Source organism: Salvelinus fontinalis, chromosome 20 (genome assembly GCF_029448725.1).
Source record: "Salvelinus fontinalis isolate EN_2023a chromosome 20, ASM2944872v1, whole genome shotgun sequence".
Taxonomy (NCBI): Eukaryota; Metazoa; Chordata; class Actinopteri; order Salmoniformes; family Salmonidae; genus Salvelinus; species Salvelinus fontinalis.
Genome location: NC_074684.1, coordinates 15,891,193 through 15,911,793, shown reverse-complemented (window position 1 = coordinate 15,911,793; position 20,601 = coordinate 15,891,193). Strand labels below are relative to the sequence as shown.

At 45.0% G+C, this 20,601-nt stretch overlaps 1 protein-coding gene across 1 annotated transcript in view; it reads left to right on the top strand.

Moving 5' to 3' along the window:
- The first annotated feature begins 10,128 nt into the window (after positions 1-10,128).
- The window catches only part of LOC129817378 (uncharacterized), a 76,863-nt gene continuing 66,390 nt past the window's right edge, over positions 10,129-20,601 (top strand). The window contains exon 1 of the mRNA XM_055872539.1: positions 10,129-10,435. The gene's annotated coding sequence lies outside the window, so the exon portion shown is untranslated. The remainder of the gene's footprint in view (positions 10,436-20,601) is intronic.

Genomic DNA, 20,601 nt, shown 5'->3' with positions numbered 1-20,601 from the left:
GCTTACACTATGAGAATCAGTGTCACACACACACACACACACACACACACACACACACACACACACACACACACACACACACACACACACACACACACACACACACACACACACACACACACACACACACACACACACACACACACACACACACACACACACACACACACACGACTTAATGAGATTTCCACTCCTACAGTTGGCACAAAAAAACAACTTCCCCCACAAACATAAACAGACACACTCTCACACACCTATTGCTATTGCATCCCATCCCACACACAAGCACACACGTACTGTACACACTTTTAGGGTTGAAGGATATTGTGTCTGTGGTATTGTAATGGGGTAGAACCGTCAACCTATTCTGAACGCACTCTTGTAGGTCTGCCTGTGCCAGGTCTGCCTTGTTAATTAAGGGCTTGGCATTTTGTATAAAAGCCTTCCTGTTTGTGGCATTCAGGCGTCTTGTAACAATGTGCTGGTTGGTTGGCCTTGGGAGGACGGGAGCTGGGATGGTGGGTCATTGACAAAGTAAGTATGAGAAATAGGGATTATTGTAAATGTAGTGTTTAAAGGCATTGGTGCCCATTTTCCACCTAGACCTGCTCTCCTTCCCTCTGGACATGCCCTCTGTGAGCATTGCAACAGATAATTCATGTCTGTATGTGAATGGAACATGTAAACCTAGTGATATTTGTTTGTGAGAAATCTGATATTGCTATCTATTAAAGTCTGTCTTGTAGGACAGTTGTACAGAGGTCCTGGAGCTGAAGATGGTGTATGGAAATTGTGCCTTTCTTGTGACTGAATTAATTGTTGCATCTTGATGTTGTCGGATTCCTTTGCACCACTCCTTGATGCAAATAACCTGTTATGAGCATCTTAGTCCCTAGGACCTCACCTCGCATATAAAAGGTGGCTTAGTACAGCTATAGGAACATATCTTTATATGTAAATCCCCCACGTTACAGTATTACAAGGAAGTCTTTCAACCTCATAATGCACATCAATCCTACGACCACACACAGTTGATGCTTCTTATATAACCTCCCACAACACATGCACTCCGTGGACAACTGCTCGTCTCATTCCAAAATCATGGTCATTAACATGGAGTTGGTCCCCCTTTGCCGCTATAACAGCCTCCACTCTTCTGGGAAGGCTTTCCATTAGATGTTGAAACATTGCTGTGGAGATTTGCTTCCATTCAGTTACAAGAGCAGTAGTGAGGTGTGGTAGCAATTCTATAGGAAGAGACTGCAGATTCTTTTAAACAACACTTCATTATGGGATTTAAAAAAATGGAGAATTAACTATCCACTCAACAGTGCCTAGTTGAAAAGCTCAACGAACACTAATGTGCTCTCTTCTGCAAGTTTCCATACATGTGACTTTCTGTAGCTAGTAGACCCACGGGATGTCACATGCTGCGGTCACGCCCAAATGCACCTTAGTTATACGCCCAGTCTTATGACTAATTCCCACAAATACATGTTCGTATCAAGTTAGAAAAAAACTAGCATATAACAAGAGACGATTCTTTAACTTCTCTGGGATAGGTGGGACGGTAGCGTCCCACCTGGCCAAAATCCAGAAAAAATGTAGCGCGCCAAATTCAAATATATTACCATAAAAATCAGTCTTTCATGAAATCACAACATGAAGACACCAAATTTAAGCTACACATGTTGTGAATCCAGCCAACATGTCTGATTTCCAAAAGGATTTACTGGGAAAGCACACCAAACGATTATGTTAGCTCAGTACATAGCCACAGAAAAACACAGCCATTTTCCCAGCAAAAGATAGTAGTATCAAAAAACAGAAATAGAGATAAAATTAGTCACTAACCTTTGATCTTCATCAGATGACATGTTACACAATACATTTGTTTTGTTCGATAATGTGCATATTTATATCCACAAATCTCGGTTTACATTAGCGCCATGTTCAGAAATGCCTCTAAAATATCCGGAGTAATTGCAGAGAACCACGTCAAATAACAGAAATACTCATTAACTTTGATGAAAGATTTACACAGAATTAAAGATACACTTGTTCTTAATGCAACCGCTGTGTCAGATTTAAAAACTTGACGTAAAAAGCACACCATGCAATAATCTGAGACAGCGCTCAGATTTAACAACACGTCTTCGCCATGTTGGAGTCAACAGAAATACGAAATTACATCATAAATATTCCCTTACCTTTTATGTTCATCAGAATGCACTGCCAGGAATCCTAGTTCCACAATAAATCGTTGTTTTGTTCGATAATGTCCATTACTTATGTCCAATTAGCTACTTTTGCATGTCCAAACGCTTGCGCAGATGCAGGCAAACATCGGACGAAAACTTCAAAAAGTTATATTACAAGTCCAATAAACTGGTCAAACTTAGTAGAGAATCAATCTTCAGGATGTTGTTATCATATATATCCAATAACGTTCCAACTGGAGCATTTCTTCATGTCTGTATAAGTAATGGAACGCAAGGCGATATCATGAGGAAAGCGTGTGAGCAAGAACTGGCAATCTGCCAGACCAGTGACTGAAACACCTCCCATCCGGCCCCACATCACACTAGAGGCTTCATTCAGCGTTCTACAGACTGTTGACATCTAGTGGAAGGCATAGGACGTGCAAACAGATCCATATATTATAGGGAATTGAATAGGCGATGACTTTAACATCGACCCTTCTCAGAATTCTCACTTCCTGTTTGGATTTTTTCTCAGGTTTTTGCCTGCCATATGAGTTCTGTTATACTCACAGACATTATTCAAACCGTTTTAGAAACTTTAGAGTGTTTTCTATCCAATAGTAATACTAATATGCATATATTAGCATCTGGGACAGAGTAGGAGGCAGTTTACTATGGGCACGCAATTCATCCAAAAGTGAAAATGCTGCCCCCTATATCAAAGAAGTTAAACAGTAAAACATGGGATAGCATGACTTGTGTAATTTTCCACTATATTTCCTGCCTTTTGGTACTAAGTCTCAACCTAATAGAAAATGACTTACAAGCTTTTTCATTAAACAAATATTAACATAAGGAAATACTTAGTACATTTGTAAATGACCTCTGTTGTCATTGAGTTTCAACCCTTCACATAGTGCAATTCATTCTCAGAAGGGGGAAAGGAACATATGAATTTAAACATCAGTACATTATCACCACACAAGGCAATCGCTTCATTGAGACTGTACACATTGCCACAGGTAGGCCCTTAAATCTACCTTGGGAGCATTATTCACACAACCCCCGCAGTGAGTATGGCCTATGGACATGCTGCACCATTAACTCAATGTTTTTACCTTGGTGTTATGAATGATCATAGTCTTCATCAGACATAGGAAATAAATAGGGTTCTGAGGTGTCTCCTTCAGGGGTAAGGCATGGCAAGAATGGTCTCAATGGCTTTGCTGCACAATTTCTTAACACTTAACATTTCTTATAAGCATTATTGTAAAAAGGATGACGAAGTCATAAATCAACCAATGCAATATTGTATAACACCAAATAATGACTGAACCCATCCAAACGGATTCCAATCACCACTGCGCTCTTTCAGATGTTCCCCTACAATAGTAAAGTTACCCTCACCCTGGGGTATGAATGTACAGCAATGGTCACCTATCATTTGGCACACTCTTATGCAAACACTTAGCCTCTGGCTACAAATACATTTTGCACAATGAATCATTCTATCTAACCCATAACACGTTAGTCACTACTGCTAGTCCACTTACATAGTACAATTGACTCGAGCCTGTTTCCAACGGTCTCATCCAGAAAGTCTTATGTATTGATGTACTTTATCATTAGAATGCTGCTAACTTAAAAAAAAAACAGAACCTGTTTTTTTATAAACTTCTCCGTAATTAATTATGACCTTTAAATCATCATCCAATGTCTGAGGGTGATCAAACCACACTAGAAAGTCAGGACAGAGGTCTGAGGTCATTCAAACCCTTCAAATAAGTGTTTCTTTCCCTATTTCAATAATTGTGTCAAAATAGTCAAACATTTTGTGTCCCAGGTTACAGTAAGTTTCTTCGGTGAATTATTTTGATAAGAAATGTACGTGTTCAATTAAAACTTCTGAAAATTCCATGTTTGCTTTTTAAGGTACAGTCTGTCTAACCTGTGAAAATTAAACAGAACTCACAAATTAGACATGGCATTAAACACTTTCATAATGTAGGGTAAAAACAAATACAATTTGTCAGGCCTTATTAACTCGCTGGTTGAAAACTGTTTTCTGCCCCTCCCAAAAGATAGAATTTGTAGATCATTGGCCCTCTTTCTGGGACTCACCCACAAACAGGACCAAGCCTGGCCTGCTGAGGAGTGACTGACTCCACCCCTTCAGCTAGGATGCTCTCATCTTATCTCGAACAAAGACAGGGCTCTAACTCCTATAGCTCCACAATGAGATAGCTGGCTAACATCCTGCTGCATCTTTAGTGGAGTCTGCCACTAGCACAGTCAGTGTATTCAGCTCAGCTTTCCCCATTGAGACCGTGTCTGTGCCTCGCTCTAGGTTGGGCCAACTTAACATGGTGGTGTTCGCCTTAGCAGTCTCACTGGAATAAAGACCTCCTCCATTCAAGTCAGTATTGAAAGAGATTGTGATATCTCAAAATAGGACTACTTAATGTTAGATCCTTCACTTCCAAGGCAGTTATTGTCAATGAACTAATCACTGATCATAATCTTGACGTGATTGGCCTGACTGAAACATGGCTTAAGGCTGATGAATTTACTGTGTTAAATGAGGCATCGCCTCCTGGTTACACTAGTGACCATATCCCTCAAAGGCAGAGGTGTTGCTAACATTTACGATACACCACCAAAAATGACTGCGTTTTAGTCTCTTGAACTTTTAGTCATGAAATCTATGTAGCCTACTCAATCCTCCAGCCTCTTGGGCCATATACAGCGTTCCTCACGGAGTTCCTTGAATTCCTATCAGACCTTGTAATCATGGCAGATAATATTCACATTTTTGGTGACTAACATTCACATGGATAAGTCCACAGACCCACTCCAAAAGGCTTTCGGAGCCATCATCGACTCAGTGGGTTTTGTCCAACATGTCTCCAGACCTACTCACTGCCACAGTCATACGTTGGACCTAGTTTTCTCCCATGGAATAAATAATGTGGATCAAAATGTTTTTCCCCATAATCGTGGACTATCAGACCACCATTTTATTACGTTGGCAATCGCAACAAATAATCTGTTCAGACCCCAACCAAGGACCCCAACCAAGGATCATCAAAAGCTGTGTTATAAATTCTCAAATAACACAAAGATTCCTAGATGCACTTCCAGACTCCCTCCACCTACCCAAGGACATCAGAGTACAAAAATCACTTAACCACCTAACTGAGGAACTTAAATTAACCTTGCGTAATACCCTAGATGCAGTCACACCCCTAAAAACAAAGCATTTGTCATAAGAACCTAGCTCCCTGGTGTACAGAAAATACCCGAGCCCTGAATCAAGCTTCCAGAAAATTGGAATGGAAATGGAGCTACGCCAAACTGGAAGTCTTACGATTAGCTTGGAAAGACAGTACTGTGCAGTATTGAAGAGCCCTCACTGCTGCTCGATCATCCTATTTTTCCAACTTAGTTCAGGAGAATATGAACAATCCAAAATGTATTTTTGATACTGTTGCAACGCTAACTAAAAATAAACATTCCCCAAGAGGGTGGCTTTCACTTCATTAGAAAGCAAAACACTCCTTAAATCTGCTTATTCCTCCAAAGCTCAGTTGTCCTGAGTCTGCACAACACTGCCAGGACCTAGGATCAAGGGAGACACAAGTTTCTTTTAAATACTTTATGTATTGACACGTTGATGAAAATAGTCATGGCCTCTCAACCTTCAAGCTGTACACTATTCCAACTAAACTACTGAAAGAGCTGCTTCCTGTGCTTGGCCCTCCTATGTTAAACATAATAAACGACTCCCTATGCACCGCATGTGTACCAACTCACTAAAAGTGGCAGTAATAAAGCCAAACCTTGACACAGAAAATACACTGCTCAAAAAAATAAAGGGAACACTTAAACAACACAATGTAACTCCAAGTCAATCACACTTCTGTGAAATCAAACTGTCCACTTAGGAAGCAACACGGATTGACAATAAATTTCACATGCTGTTGTGCAAATGGAATAGACAAAAGGTGGAAATTATAGGCAATTAGTAAGACACCCCCAAAAAAGGAATGGTTCTGCAGGTGGTGACCACACCACTTCTCAGTTCCTATGCTTCCTGGCTTCACTTTTGAATGCTGGCGGTGCTTTCACTCTAGTGGTAGCATGAGACGGAGTCTACAACCCACACAAGTGGCTCAGGTAGTGCAGCTCATCCAGGATGGCACATCAATGCGAGCTGTGGCAAAAAGGTTTGCTGTGTCTGTCAGCGTAGTGTCCAGAGCATGGAGGCGCTACCAGGAGACAGGCCATTACATCAGGCGACGTGCAGGAGGCCGTAGGAGGGCAACAACCCAGCAGCAGGACCACTACCTCCGCCTTTTTGCAAGGAGGTGCACTGCCAGAGCCCTGCAAAATGACCTCCAGCAGGCCACAAATGTGCATGTGTCTGCTCAAACGGTCAGAAACAGACTCCATGAGGGTGGTATGAGGGCCCGACGTCCACAGGTGGGGGTTGTGCTTATAGCCCAACACCGTGCAGGACGTTTGGCATTTGCCAGAGAACACCAAGATTGGCAAATTCGTCACTGGCGCCCTGTGCTCTTCACAGATGAAAGCAGGTTCACATTGAGCACATGAGCACATGTGACAGACGTGACAGAGTCTGGAGACGCATTGGAGAACGTTCTGCTGCCTGCAACATCCCCCAGCATGACCGGTTTGGCGGTGGGTCAGTCATGGTGTGGGGTGGCATTTCTTTGTGGCGCCGCACAGCCCTCCATGTGCTCGCCAGAGGTAGCCTGACTGCCATTAGGTACCGAGATGAGATCCTCAGACCCCTTGTGAGACCATATGCTGACACATGCATATTTGTGGCCTGCTGGAGGTCATTTTGCAGGGCTCTGGCAGTGCATCTCCTTGCACAAAGGCGGAGGTAGCGGTCCTGCTGCTGGGTTGTTGCCCTCCTACGGCCTCCTGCACGTCGCCTGATGTAATGGCCTGTTTCCTGGTAGCGCCTCCATGCTCTGGACACTACGCTGACAGACACAGCAAACCTTTTTGCCACAGCTCGCATTGATGTGCCATCCTGGATGAGCTGCACTACCTGAGCCACTTGTGTGGGTTGTAGACTCCGTCTCATGCTACCACTAGAGTGAAAGCACCGCCAGCATTCAAAAGTGACCAAAACATCAGCCAGGAAGCATAGGAACTGAGAAGTGGTGTGTGGTCACCACCTGCAGAACCATTCCTTTTTTTGGGGGTGTCTTACTAATTGCCTATAATTTCCACCTTTTGTCTATTCCATTTGCACAGCAGCATGTAAAATTTATTGTCAATCAGTGTTGCTTCCTAAGTGGACAGTTTGATTTCACAGAAGTGTGATTGATTTGGAGTTACATTGTGTTGTTTAAGTGTCCCCTTTTTTTTTTGAGCAGTGTATATCGAATCTCCCATTCCTCAAATTTTAGAAAAAGCTTTTGCGCAGCAAGTGCCTTCCTGAAGATTAACGATGTATACGAAATGCTTCAGTCTTGTTTTAGACCTCATAGCACTGCGACTGCACTCGTGAAGGTGGTAAATTACCTTTTATGGCGTCAGACCAAGGTTCTGCATCAGTCATCATGCTCCTAGACCTTAGAGCTGCTTTTGATACCATCGATCACCACATTCTTTTGGGGAGAGAACCAAATTGGTTAACACGGACAAGTTCTGGCCTGGTTTAGATCTTATCTGTCGGAAAGACATCAGTTTGTCTCTGTGGATTTTTTTTTTTTTTTTTTTTTTTTTTTTTTACCGTTATTTTACCAGGTAAGTTGACTGAGAACACGTTCTCATTTGCAGCAACGACCTGGGGAATAGTTACAGGGGAGAGGAGGGGGATGAATGAGCCAATTGTAAACTGGGGATTATTAGGTGACCATGATGGTTTGAGGGCCAGATTGGGAATTTAGCCAGGACACCGGGGTTAACACCCCTACTCTTACGATAAGTGCCATGGGATCTTTAATGACCTCAGAGAGTCAGGACACCCGTTTAACGTCCCATCCGAAAGACGGCACCCTACACAGGGATGGTTTGTCCTCTGACAAATCAACTGTATATTTTGGTGTTCCTCAAGATTCCATTTTAGGACCTCTATTGTTTTCACTATATATATATATCTTGGTGATGTCATTCGGAAACATGGTAATTTTCACTGCCATGCCAACGATACACAGCTGTATGTTTCGATGAAACTTGGTGAAGCCCCAAAATTTCCCTCCCTGGAAGCCTGTGTCTCAGACATAAGGAAGTTGATGGCGGCAATTTTTTTAAACTCTTAAACTCAGACAAAACAGATGCTAGTTCTAGGTCCCAAGAAACAAAGATCTTCTGTTGAATCTGACAATTAATCTTGATGGTTGTACAGTTGTCTCAAATAAAACTGAAGGACCTTGGCCCTACTCTGGACCCTGATCTCTCTTTTGACGAACATATCAAGACTGTTTCAAGGACAGCTTTTTTCCGTCTACGTAACATTGCAAAAATCTGAAACTTTCTGTCCCAAAATAATGCAGATATATTAATCCATGCTTTTGTCAGTTCTAGATTAGACTACTGCAATGCTCTACTTTCCGGCTACCCGGATAAAGCGCTAAATAAACTTCAGTTAGTGCTAAACACAGCTACTAGAATCTTTACTAGAACCAAAAAATGTGATCATATTCCTCCAGTGCTAGCCTCTCTACACTCGCTTCCTGTTAAGGCAAGGGCTGATATCAAGGTTTTACTGCTAACCTACAAAGCATTACATGGCTTGCTCCTATCTTTCTGATTTGGTACTGTCATACGTGCCTACACGTATGCTACGGTCACAAGACGCAGGCCTCCTTATTGTCCCTAGAATTTATAAGCAAACAGCTGAAGGCCAGGCTTTCTCCTATAGAGCACCACTTTTATGGAATGGTCTGCCTATCCATGTGAGAGACGCAGACTCTGTCTCGACCTTTAAGCCTTTACTAAAGACTCATCGCTTCAGTAGGTCCTATGATTGAGTGTAGTCTGGCCCAGGGGTGCGAAGGTGAACGGAAAGGCGCTGGAGGGATGAACCACCCTTGCTGTCTCTGCCCGGCCAGTCCCCCCCTCTCTACTGGGTTTCTCTGCCTGTTACGGGGGCTGAGTCTCTGGCTTACTGGTGGTCTTCCATGCCGTCCCTAGGAGGGGTGAGTCACTGACTTGATCTTCCCGTCCGGGTTGGCGCCCCCCTCGGGTTTGTGCCGTGTGGGAGCTCTTTGTGGGCTATACTTGGTCTTGTCTCAGGCTGGTAAGTTGGTGGTTGAAGTCCCTCTAGTAGTGGGGGGGCTGTGCTTTGGCAAATTGGGTGGTGTTATATCCTGCCTGGTTGGCCCTGTCTGGGGGTGTAGTCGGACGGGGCCACAGGGTCTCCCGACCCCCTTCTGTCTCAGCCTCCAGTAATTATGCTGCTATAGTTTGTGTCGGGGGGCCTAGGGTCAGTCTGTTATATCTGGAGTATTTCTCCTGTATTATCCGGTGTCCTGTGTGAGTTTAACTTCTTGACGCTAGGGGCCAGATTTTTTTTATTTTTTAAATAACGTTCCCAAGGTAAACGGACTATTTCTCAGGTCCAGATCGTAGAATATGCATATAATTTACAGATTAGGATAGAAAACACTCAAGTTTCCAAAACTGTCAAAATATTGTCTGTGTATAACAAAACTGATTCTGCAGGCAAAAACCTGAGAAAATATAACCTGGAAGTGATATTTTTTTTTTGTCTGTGTTTCCTGGCCAGTCTTTCTTCTATTTTTAAAGGGGTATCAACCAGATTCCTTTTCAAATGGCTTCCTCAGGCTGTGACCAGGCTTTAGACATAGTTTCAGGCTTTTATTTTGAAAAATGAACGAGATTTTTCAAAAGTAGTCAGGTGTCCTCTGAATAGTTCCTGCGCGCGAGAGGGGAGCGCTCTTTTTTCCTTTTCACTCTTATTGAATAGGTTACGGTCCGGTTGAAATATTATCGATTATGTTTGTTAAAAACAACCTGAGGATTGATGATAAACATTTGACATGTTTCTACGACCATTACAGATACTTTTTGGAATTTTTGTCGAACGGAACGAGGCTGTAGTTTTCTGAACATAACGCGCAACCCAAATGGCGTTTTTTTTGTTATAAAAGTGATATTTATCGAACAAAAATAACATTTATTGTGTAACTGGGAGTCTCGTGAGTGCAAACATCCGAAGATTATCAAAGGTAAGCTTGGATTTCTTTCTCTGTAAAGCGTATTTTCAAAATCTGACACGATAGGTGGATTAACAACAAGCTAAGCTATGTTTTGGTATATTTCACTTGTGATTGCATGATTTTATAAAATATATTTTTTAATATTTTTGAATTTGGCGCCCTGCAATTCAGCGGTTGTTTAGGGAAATGATCCCGCTAAAGGGATCTGTGCGCAGAGAGGTTAAGTATGCTTCCTCTAATTCTCTCTCTTTCTCTTCTCTGAGGACCGGAGCCCTAGGACCATGCATTAGGACTACCTGGCAAATTTATATATAAAGACATTCTTACATCCGCTGATGTCACAAAGTGCTTATGACTCCTTGCTGTCCCCACTTCACCTGGTCATACCTGCTGCTCCAGTTTCAACTGTTCTGCCTGCGGCTATGGAACCCTGACCTGTTCGCGGGACGTGTTACCTTGTCCCAACCTGCTGTTTACGTCTCGCTCTCGTTGTCTAACTCAATGATAATTTTTGAAAAGCCAACTGACATTTACTCTTGAGGTGCTGACCTGTTGCACCCTCTACAACCACTGTGATTATTATAATTTGACCCTGCTGGTCATCTATGAACATTTGAACATCTTGGCCATGTACTGTTATAATCTCCACCTGGCACAACCAGGAGATGACTGGCCACCCCTCATAGCCTGGTTCCTCTCTAGGTTTCTTCCTAGGTCCTGGCCTTTCTAGGGAGTTTTTCATAGCCACTGTGCTTCTACATCGGCATTGCTTGCTGTTTGGGGTTTTAGGCTAGGTTTCTGTATACCACTTTAAAATTTGATTTAATTTGGTAGCTCCCTTTACGGCCAAATCTGGTACTTTTATGCTGTATAAAACTGCAGATTTTCACAAATTGCTCTTACTTGGCAACAATCTCGGAAACATTTAAAAGGGAGATAAAATGACTACCCTCATTCTCCTGGAAGAGTAAGTGTACATTTTGTTAATATTCACTATACTACACTTTACCGGGTGAACAAAGTTTTAAATTACAATCAAAACCAACATAAGTTCTGTTCACAGGGAGGCCACTCTAATTACTTGTGACCATCCTCCCTTTTGTCAATTCTATAAATCTACTTTAGAGTAAGATGGAATAAAGTGTCTCTCGAAATTAAAACCACTAGGGTTTTCTTGTGTCTGCGAGGAGTGCTTGTTCATGCCAAAGAACGCATTGTTCCTACTCGATCACGTGTAATGTGATTCGTGACTTCCGAAATCGAAACCCCCAAATATGTTATCGCTGGTTGTACTTACCCATAGGATGCCCTGTGACTGCTCTATCAAATAGTTTACTAATGTGGTGATGTCTGGCATGAGTTTCTTCATCTACTTACACCAATAACAAGTCACTACATACTGTATCAAGACAGAACCCTCAAATTTACACCCTTTAGTGATTTAAAAAAAATGTGGCGTGATACAAAGTTTGACTATTTGTAAGCATAATTTGTGCTCTCGCCTATATACTAATTTTAATGTTACCTAATATCCACTGTCTTTGATTCTCACAAGGATTATCTACCCCAAAATCAGTTCCACACCCATCGCCATGTAAAATGATCTGGGTATTGTTACTTGTCCCATGTTCAAAGACATGGGTAGTAGTCGTATCGCTTTCGATTCTGCCCGTGTCCCCACTAAAATATAATACTTTTCCTGTCATAAACTTAGCCAATATTGCCCCTACACTCACTTTTCGAATGACCAATGGCCCCACACACTACGATTTGGTATTTTTCCACTACCCCCGCCATATCCATGTTGATGACAGGTTTCTAACCTGCCATCAAAGCAGACGTACACATTCAATCAATACTGTATACACACATTCCCTAGCTGTGTCCAAATACCCATACTAATTTACTAGCATAACAAATTACTAGTTAGACTTTTTACTACTTTGTATGTTTTGGAAATTCAGACTGTTCAGAGCACACATTGCCTGCTCTGGCCAAAGAGCAGAGTTGATCCAAGCTCTCTGACCTCAAAGGCAGTCAAGCTAACTGGCTAAAGTTTGCTAACATTAGCTACTTCCAGACACAAATAAGAAAACACATCCTCACTCTGACCATTCTACTCACCTTAGCAGAGCTGGTTAAGCATTGGTGACTAACTGTGCTGCTGGCAACAAATTATGATATTTGAGACCAGGGACGGTGAGGAACAGGCAGAGGTTGAAGGAGACCAGCCGGAGCTTGCCGGGGAGTCTTGTTCTACGCACAGATTGTGCATGCGGTGACAAATGCAGAGACCTCAGGAACAAAAGCATTGTCGCAAAGCATTGTCGCAACAAGGCCACTGTCCGACGGGAGCCCGGGTGGCAGGCAAGGTCGGAGGAGAGGGCCACTTCAGTACGGACAGCGCCAGGAACAAACATCCGGTTATTTGGGCCTCCCTGTGGCTCGGCTGGGAATGCTGTGCCTCACGAACCTGCTTCCCTATTCCCCAGCTGAATGCCATCACCAGGCACAAGGTGGGAAGGATGGTTTCGGGTTCCGGGGACGTAGCCGCGGGGCTATAGTGGCGTGACAGCGCATCTGGCTTTCTTGGATTCCTGTCTGTATGAGTGGAAGAAGTTGAACCGGGTAAAAATCAAGGCCCGCCTGGCTGGTATGGAGATGCTTGGCAGTGCAGGGATATTCCAGGTTCTTGTGGTCTGTCCACACAATGAACTAATGTTCCGCCCCCATCAGCCAGTGCCTCCACTCCTCCAACGCCATCTTCACCATGAGAAGCTCACAATTCCCCATATTGTAGTTCCTCTCTGTGGCGTTGAGGTGATGGAAGAAGGTGCAGGGATGTAACTTGAAGTCCATGCTGAAACAGGAAAGGGCCTTCCCCAAACTGTTGCTACAAAGTTGGAAGCACAGAATCGTCTAGAACATCATTGTATGCTGTAGTGTTAAGATTTTCCTTCACTGGAACTAAGGGGGCTAGCCCGAACCATGAAAAACAGCCCCAGACCATTATTTTTTCTCCACCAAACTTTACAGTTGGCATTCAGGCAGGTAGTGTTTTCCTGACATGCGCCAAACCCAGATTAGTCTGTTGGACTGCCAGATGGTGGAGCGTGACTCAGACGATTTTTACATACTAAAAATGTTACGCACTCAGCGGTCCAGGTCTGTGAGCTTGTGTGGCTTACCATTTCGCAGCTGAGCCGTTGTTGCTCTTAGACGTTTCCACTTCAAAATAACAGCACGTACAGTTGACCGTGGCAGCTCTAGCAGAAATTTGACGAACTGACTTGCTGGGAAGGTGGCATCCTTTGACGGTGCCAAGTTGAAAGTCGCTGAGCTCTTCAGTAAGGCCATTCTACTGCCAATGTTTGTCTATGAAGATCGCATGGCTGTGTGCTCAATTTTTTAATGTACCTGTCAGCAACGGGTGTGGCTGACATAGACAAATCCCCTTACTTGAAGGGGTGTCCGAAATACTTTTGTGTGTGTGTATATATAGTGTACCTGCTCTTCTCTGTCATAACCTGTTTGATTTTATTAGACTTTGCACTCTTCTATCGAGATTTAAAAAAACATGTTTCCGTCAGAAAGAAATTAACTGATATTCTGTACTTTTTATGTACAGCAGACTAAATGAAGGTCATTATACTCATCAGTAATTGGGTATTGGGTTACAATGTTTACTTTAGGTCACATACTATGCGTCAAGCATATTTCCTCTCATACAAGATATTATATTGAATGTATCATATCAAGACTGATGAGCGGGGTTGTGTATGTAAGAATGCAACTTTATTTCTCTTAAAGAGCCTTCTAACACAGAGAGCAGGAATGTCTCATGGCTTACTGCTATCTTCTATTTCACCTAAAACAAAATTTAAAAATGTGTCTTTTTTTCACTTGGGGCTGAGAAGTGAGCAGTCACTCATTAGCAGTGGTTGCTTGTGTGATGGTAAATCAAATGTATTTATAAAGCCCTTTTTACATCAGTGCTGTACAGAAACCAGCCGAAAACCCCAAACAGCAAGCAATGCATGTGTACAGTCGTGGCCAAAAGTTTTGAGAATGACAAATATTAATTTCCACAAAGTTTACTGCTTCAATGTCTTTAGATACTTTTGTCAGATGTTACTATGGAACACTGAAGTATAATTACAAGCATTTCATAAGTGTCAAACGCTTTTATTGACAATTACATGAAGTTGATGCAAAGAGTCAATATTTGCAGTGTTGACCATTCTTTTTCAAGACATCTGCAATCCGCCCTGGCATGCTGTCAATTAACTTCTGGGCCACATCCTGACTGATGGCAGCCCATTCTTGCATACTCAATGCTTGGAATTTGTCAGAATTTGTAGGTTTTTGTTTGATTTTGTGCTCCTCTTGAGGATTGACCACAAGTTCTCAATGGGATTAAGGTCTGGGGAGTTCCCTGGCCATGGACCCAAAATATCAATGTTTTGTTGATAGAGACACTTAGAGACACTTATCTTATTGCCTTATTGCCTTATGGCAAGGTGCTCCATCATGCTGAAAAAGGCATTGTTCATCACCAAACTGTTCCTGGATGGTTGGGAGAAGTTGCTCTCGGAGGATGTGTTGGTACCATTCTTTATTCATGGCTGTGTTCTTAGGCAAAATTGTGAGTGAGCCCACTCCCTTGGCTGAAAAGCAACCCCACACATGAATGGTCTCAGGATGCTTTACTGTTGGCATGACACAGGACTGATGGTAACGCTCACCTTGTCTTCTCCGGACAAGCTTTTTTCCGGATGCCCCAAACAATCAGAAAGGGGATTCATCAGAGAAAAGGACTTTACCCCAGTCCTCAGTAGTCCAATCCCCGTACCTTTTGCAGAATATCAGTCTGTCCCTGATGTTTTTCCTGGAGAGAAGTGGCTTCTTTGCTGCCCTTCTTGACACCAGGCCATCCTCCAAAAGTCTTCGCCTCATTGCGTGTGCAGATGCACTCACACCTGCCTGCTGCCATTCCTGAGCAAGCTATGTACTGGTGGTGCCCCGATCCCACAGCTGAATCAACTGTAGGAGAATGTCCTGGCGCTTGCTGGACTTTCTTGGGCACCTTGAAGCCTTCACAACAATTGAACAGCTCTCCTTGAAGTTCTTGAAGATTTGATAAATGGTTGCACCTAAATCAATCTTACTGGCAGCAAAATCCTTGCCTGTGAAGCCCTTTTTGTGCAAAGCAATGATGACGGCACGTGTTTCCTTGCAGGTAACCATGATTGACAGGAAGAACAATGATTCCAAGCACCACCCTCCTTTTGAAGCTTCCAGTCTGTTATTCAAACTCAATCAGCATGACAGAGTGATCTCCAGCCTTGTCCTCGTCAACACTCACACCTGTGTTAACGAGAGAATCACTGACACAATGTCAGCTGGTCCTTTTGTGGCAGAACTGAAATGCAGTGGAAATGTTTTTGGAGGGGATTAAGTTCATTTGCATGGCAAAGAGGGACTTTGCAATTAATTGCAATTCATCTGATCACTTTTCATAACATTCTGGAGTATTTGAAAATTGCCATCATACAAACTGAAGCAGCAGACTTTTTGAAAATTAATATTTGTGTCATTCTCAAAACACAGTGGCTAGGAAAAACTCCCTAGGAAGGCCATAACCTAGGAAGAAACCTAGAGATGAACCAGACTATGAGGGGTGGCTAGTCCTCTTCTGGCTGGGCCGGGTGGAGATTATAACAGAACATGGCCAAGATGTTAAATTGGTCATAGATGACCAGCAGGGTCAAATAATAATAGTCACAGTGGTTGTCGAGGGTACAACAGGTCAGCACCTCATGAGTAAATGTCAGTTGGCTTTTCATAGCCGATCATTCAGAGTATCTCTAATGCTCCTGCTGTCTATAGAGTTGAACAAAGCAGGTATGGGACAGGTAGCATGTCCGGTGAACAGGTCAGGGTTCCATAGCCGCAGGCAGAACAGTTGAAATTGGAGCAGCAGCACGGCCAGGTGCACTGGGGACAGCAAGGATTCATCAGGCCAGGTAGTCCTGTGGCATGGTCCTAGGGCTCAGGTCGAGAGAGATTTTAAATTCACACAGGACACCGGATAAGACAGGAGAAATATTCCAGATATAACAGACTGACCCTAGCCCCCCGACACATAAACTAATACTGGATGCAGAGACCGGAGGGGTCAGGAGACACAGTGGCCTATCCAACGATACCCCCGGTAAGGCCATACAGGCAGGATATAACCCCACCCACTTTGCCAAAGCACAGCCCCACACCACCAAAGGGATATCTTCAACCACCTACTGGTAAGCCCTTGGTATGTCTGAAATAGACTGTTTGAGTGAACTATCTACCACTCCCTCCAGTCATCTTATATACATTAAACTGAATGAATCTTCAGCTACAGCCTGATAACATTCACAGAGCAAGACCAGGAGAGATGAGGTGTGTGGGTGTGTACATATTTGTACTCCTGTCTGTGCCAAGGTGTACGTGCGCCTACAAGCATGAATGACTTAGGGTTTCTCTCTACATTTTTTTTCATTGACTGTTCTGTCAATTTCTAAAGCATTTCTCTTCACATCCATACGGTATGTAATGAACTTTGAGAGTGGGAAATCATCACAAGTCCTGTTCCAGTTTTGAACAACCTGCTACAGTACCCAGCTAGCACATTTGGTTCCTTGGAAGTCGTGGGAACATGCCTTTTTGGAATCACTTTGGTTGTGGGAACAAAGCCAATAGTTTTCTGACCGGTAACATTTTTTAAAACGTTCTGATAACAGAAGTGAACATTTTTACCAGTTCTGGGAACGTTTATTTTTAGGTTTCAGGGAGCTTCTGAGAATGTTTTACTCTGGTTCATTGAACGTTTTCCTGGGAGGCTTTAATATGGCCCTGAGAACGGAAATTATAGGTTATTTGAGGTGTGTTAATAACTTCCTTGAAACATTCAGTGAATGTTCCAATAAGACTTTTAATAACACTCCAATTTTTATGGATGGAAGTTCAATGTGTCTCCATTGCATTTTCAACTCTACTGATAGTTTTTGTTACAACTGTTGCGTTATATAGCAAATGTGCCTTTTCTGGTCTTGGGGTGTGCGCTCCAGCCAACAGCTCACAGTGCGGGTAGGACCGGGTCAGGTTGGCTGGTCTACAGGAGGAGATTATTATGGATAAGAGCGAGAATATGTTTATTTATCAAACGGCAGTCGATCATCATGTCACCAGAATAAGACCATCGATATTTATTGGAAAGGAGCATTAAGCGCACCGTGCATTTTCACCACCCTGTGAAGTTCATCATAATTCATTTTAGCTGTAGCCTAATAAACTGCATGGTTTTCCGAGTCATAGGTGGAGGACCACACACAATATCATTGCGCCACTCCAAGTTTACATCGATTATAATTATTAATATATAAATTTGTATGAACACGTTCCCGTGCCATTTCTCACATAAGCATGTGAGAAATCTCACATTCATCTGAAGAGGAGGAGTATTGAGGGAACCAAGGCGCAGCGTAGTGAAATGACATAATTTTATTAACGAAAACACGAACTTGACTAAACTAACAAAACAACAAACGGTGTAGACAGACCTAGACGACGAACTTACATAAAACAAGAAGAACGCACGAATAGGAAACATAGGCTACACAAACCGAACAAACCGTAAACAGTCCTGCGTGATGCAAACAATTACACAGACACGGAAGACAATCACCCACCACGAACACTGTGACAACGCCTACCTAAATATGACTCTTAATTAGAGGAACGCCAAACACCTGCCTCTAATTAAGAGCCATACCAGGCAACCCAAAACCAACACAGAAACAGAAAACATAGAATGCCCACCCAACCTCACGTCCTGACCAACTAACACACATAACAAACTAACAGAAATAGGTCAGGAACGTGACATAACCCCCCCCATAAGGTGCGAACTCCGGGCGCACCAGCACAAAGTCTAGGGGAGGGTCTGGGTGGGCATCTGACCACGGTGGTGGCTCAGGCTCCGGGCGAGGTCCCCACCCCACCATAATCCATCCTAGCCTCCATCTCCCCCTAAGAATGTCCACCCTCATTCTACCCCCACAAAATCCCCTTAGTAACATCAATGACAGGGACAGCACCGGGACAGAGAGATAGATCAAGACAGAGGGATAGCACAAGACAGAGGGATAGATTAGAATAAAGAGGTAGATCAAGATAGAGAGGGAGATCATGATAGAGGGGCAACTCCGGACTGAAAGGCAGCTCCGGACAGAGAGACAGCTCTGGACTGAGGGGCAGTTCTGGGTATATAGCCGTTTCTGGCTGAAGGGCAGCTCATGGCTGACTGACGAATCTGGACACTCATGGCAGGCTGACGGCTCTCGACGCTCATGGCTGGCTGACGGCTCTCGACGCTCATGGCTGGCTGACGGCTCTCGACGCTCATGGCTGGCTGACGGCTCTCGACGCTCATGGCTGGCTGACGGCTCTCGACGCTCATGGCTGGCTGACGGCTCTCGACGCTCATGGCAGGCTGACGGCTCTCGACGCTCATGGCAGGCTGACGGCTCTCGACGCTCATGGCTGGCTGACGGCTCTCGACGCTCATGGCTGGCTGACGGCTCTCGACGCTCATGGCAGGCTGACGGCTCTCGACGCTCATGGCAGGCTGACGGCTCTCGACGCTCATGGCAGGCTGACGGCTCTCGACGCTCATGGCAGGCTGACGGCTCTGGACGCTCATGGCAGGCTGACGGCGCTGGACGCTCATGGCTCTCTGACGGCTCTGGCCGCTCATGGCTCGCTGGCGGCTCTGGCAGATCCTGTCTGGTTGGCGGCTCTGGCAGATCCTGTCTGGTTGGCGGCTCTGGCAGATCCTGTCTGGTTGGCGGCTCTGGCAGATCCTGTCTGGTTGGCGGCTCTGGCAGATCCTGTCTGACGGACGGCTCTAGCGGCTCCTGTCTGGCGGGCGGCTCTAGCGGCTCCTGTCTGACGGACGGCTCTGTAGGCTCATGGCAGACGGGCGGCTTTGCAGGCTCATGGCAGACGGGCGGCTTTGCAGGCTCATTGCAGACGGATGGCTCAGACGGCGCTGGGGAGACGGATGGCTCAGATGGCGCTGGGGAGACGGATGGCTCAGATGGCGCTGGGGAGACGGATGGCTCAGATGGCGCTGGGGAGACGGATGGCTCAGATGGCGCTGGGGAGACGGATGGCTCAGATGGCGCTGGGGAGACGGATGGCTCTGGCCGGATAAGGCGCACTGTAGACCTGGTGCGTGGTGCCGGAACTGGAGGCACCGGGCTAAGGACACGCACCTTCATACTAGTGCGGGGAGCAGGGACAGGGCACACTGGACTCTCAAAGCCCACTCTATACCTGGTGCGTGGTACCGGCACTGGTGACACCGGGCTGAGGACAAGCACATCAGGATTAGTAGGAGGAGAAGAAACAGTGTGTACAGGGCTCTGGAGACGCACAGGAGGCTTAGTGCGTGGTGCCGGAACTGGAGGCACCGAACTGGATACACGCACTACAGGGAGAGTGCGTGGAGGAGGAACAGGGCTCTGGAAACGCACTGGTAGCCTAGTGCGTAGTGTAGGCACTGTAGGTACTAGGCTGGGGCGGGGAGGTGGCGCAGGAAATACCGGACCGTGCAGGCATACTGGCTCTCTTGAGCATTGAGCCTGCCCAACCTTACCTGGTTGAATGCTCCCGGTCGCCCGACCAGTGCGGGGAGGTGGAATAACCCGCACCGGGCTATGTAGGCGAACCGGGGAAACCATGCGTAAGGCAGGTGCCATGTATGCCGGCCCGAGGAGACGCACTGGAGACCAGACGCGTTGAGCCGGCCTCATGACACCTGGCTCAATGCCCAATCTAGCCCTACCAGTGCGGGGAGGTGGAATAACCCGCACTGGGCTATGCACTCGTACAGGAGACACCGTGCGCTCTACTGCGTAACACCGCGCCTGCCCGTACTCCCGCTCTCCACGGTAAGCCTGGGAAGTGGGCGCAGGTCTCCTACCTGCCCTTGGCCCACTACCTCTTAGCCCCCTCCCAAGAAATTTTTGGGTGTTACTCACGGGCTTTTTGGGCTTCCGTGCAAGACGCGTCCCCTCATAACTCCGGTTCCTCTCTCTCTTTTCCTCCACTCTCCGAGCTGCCTCCAGCTG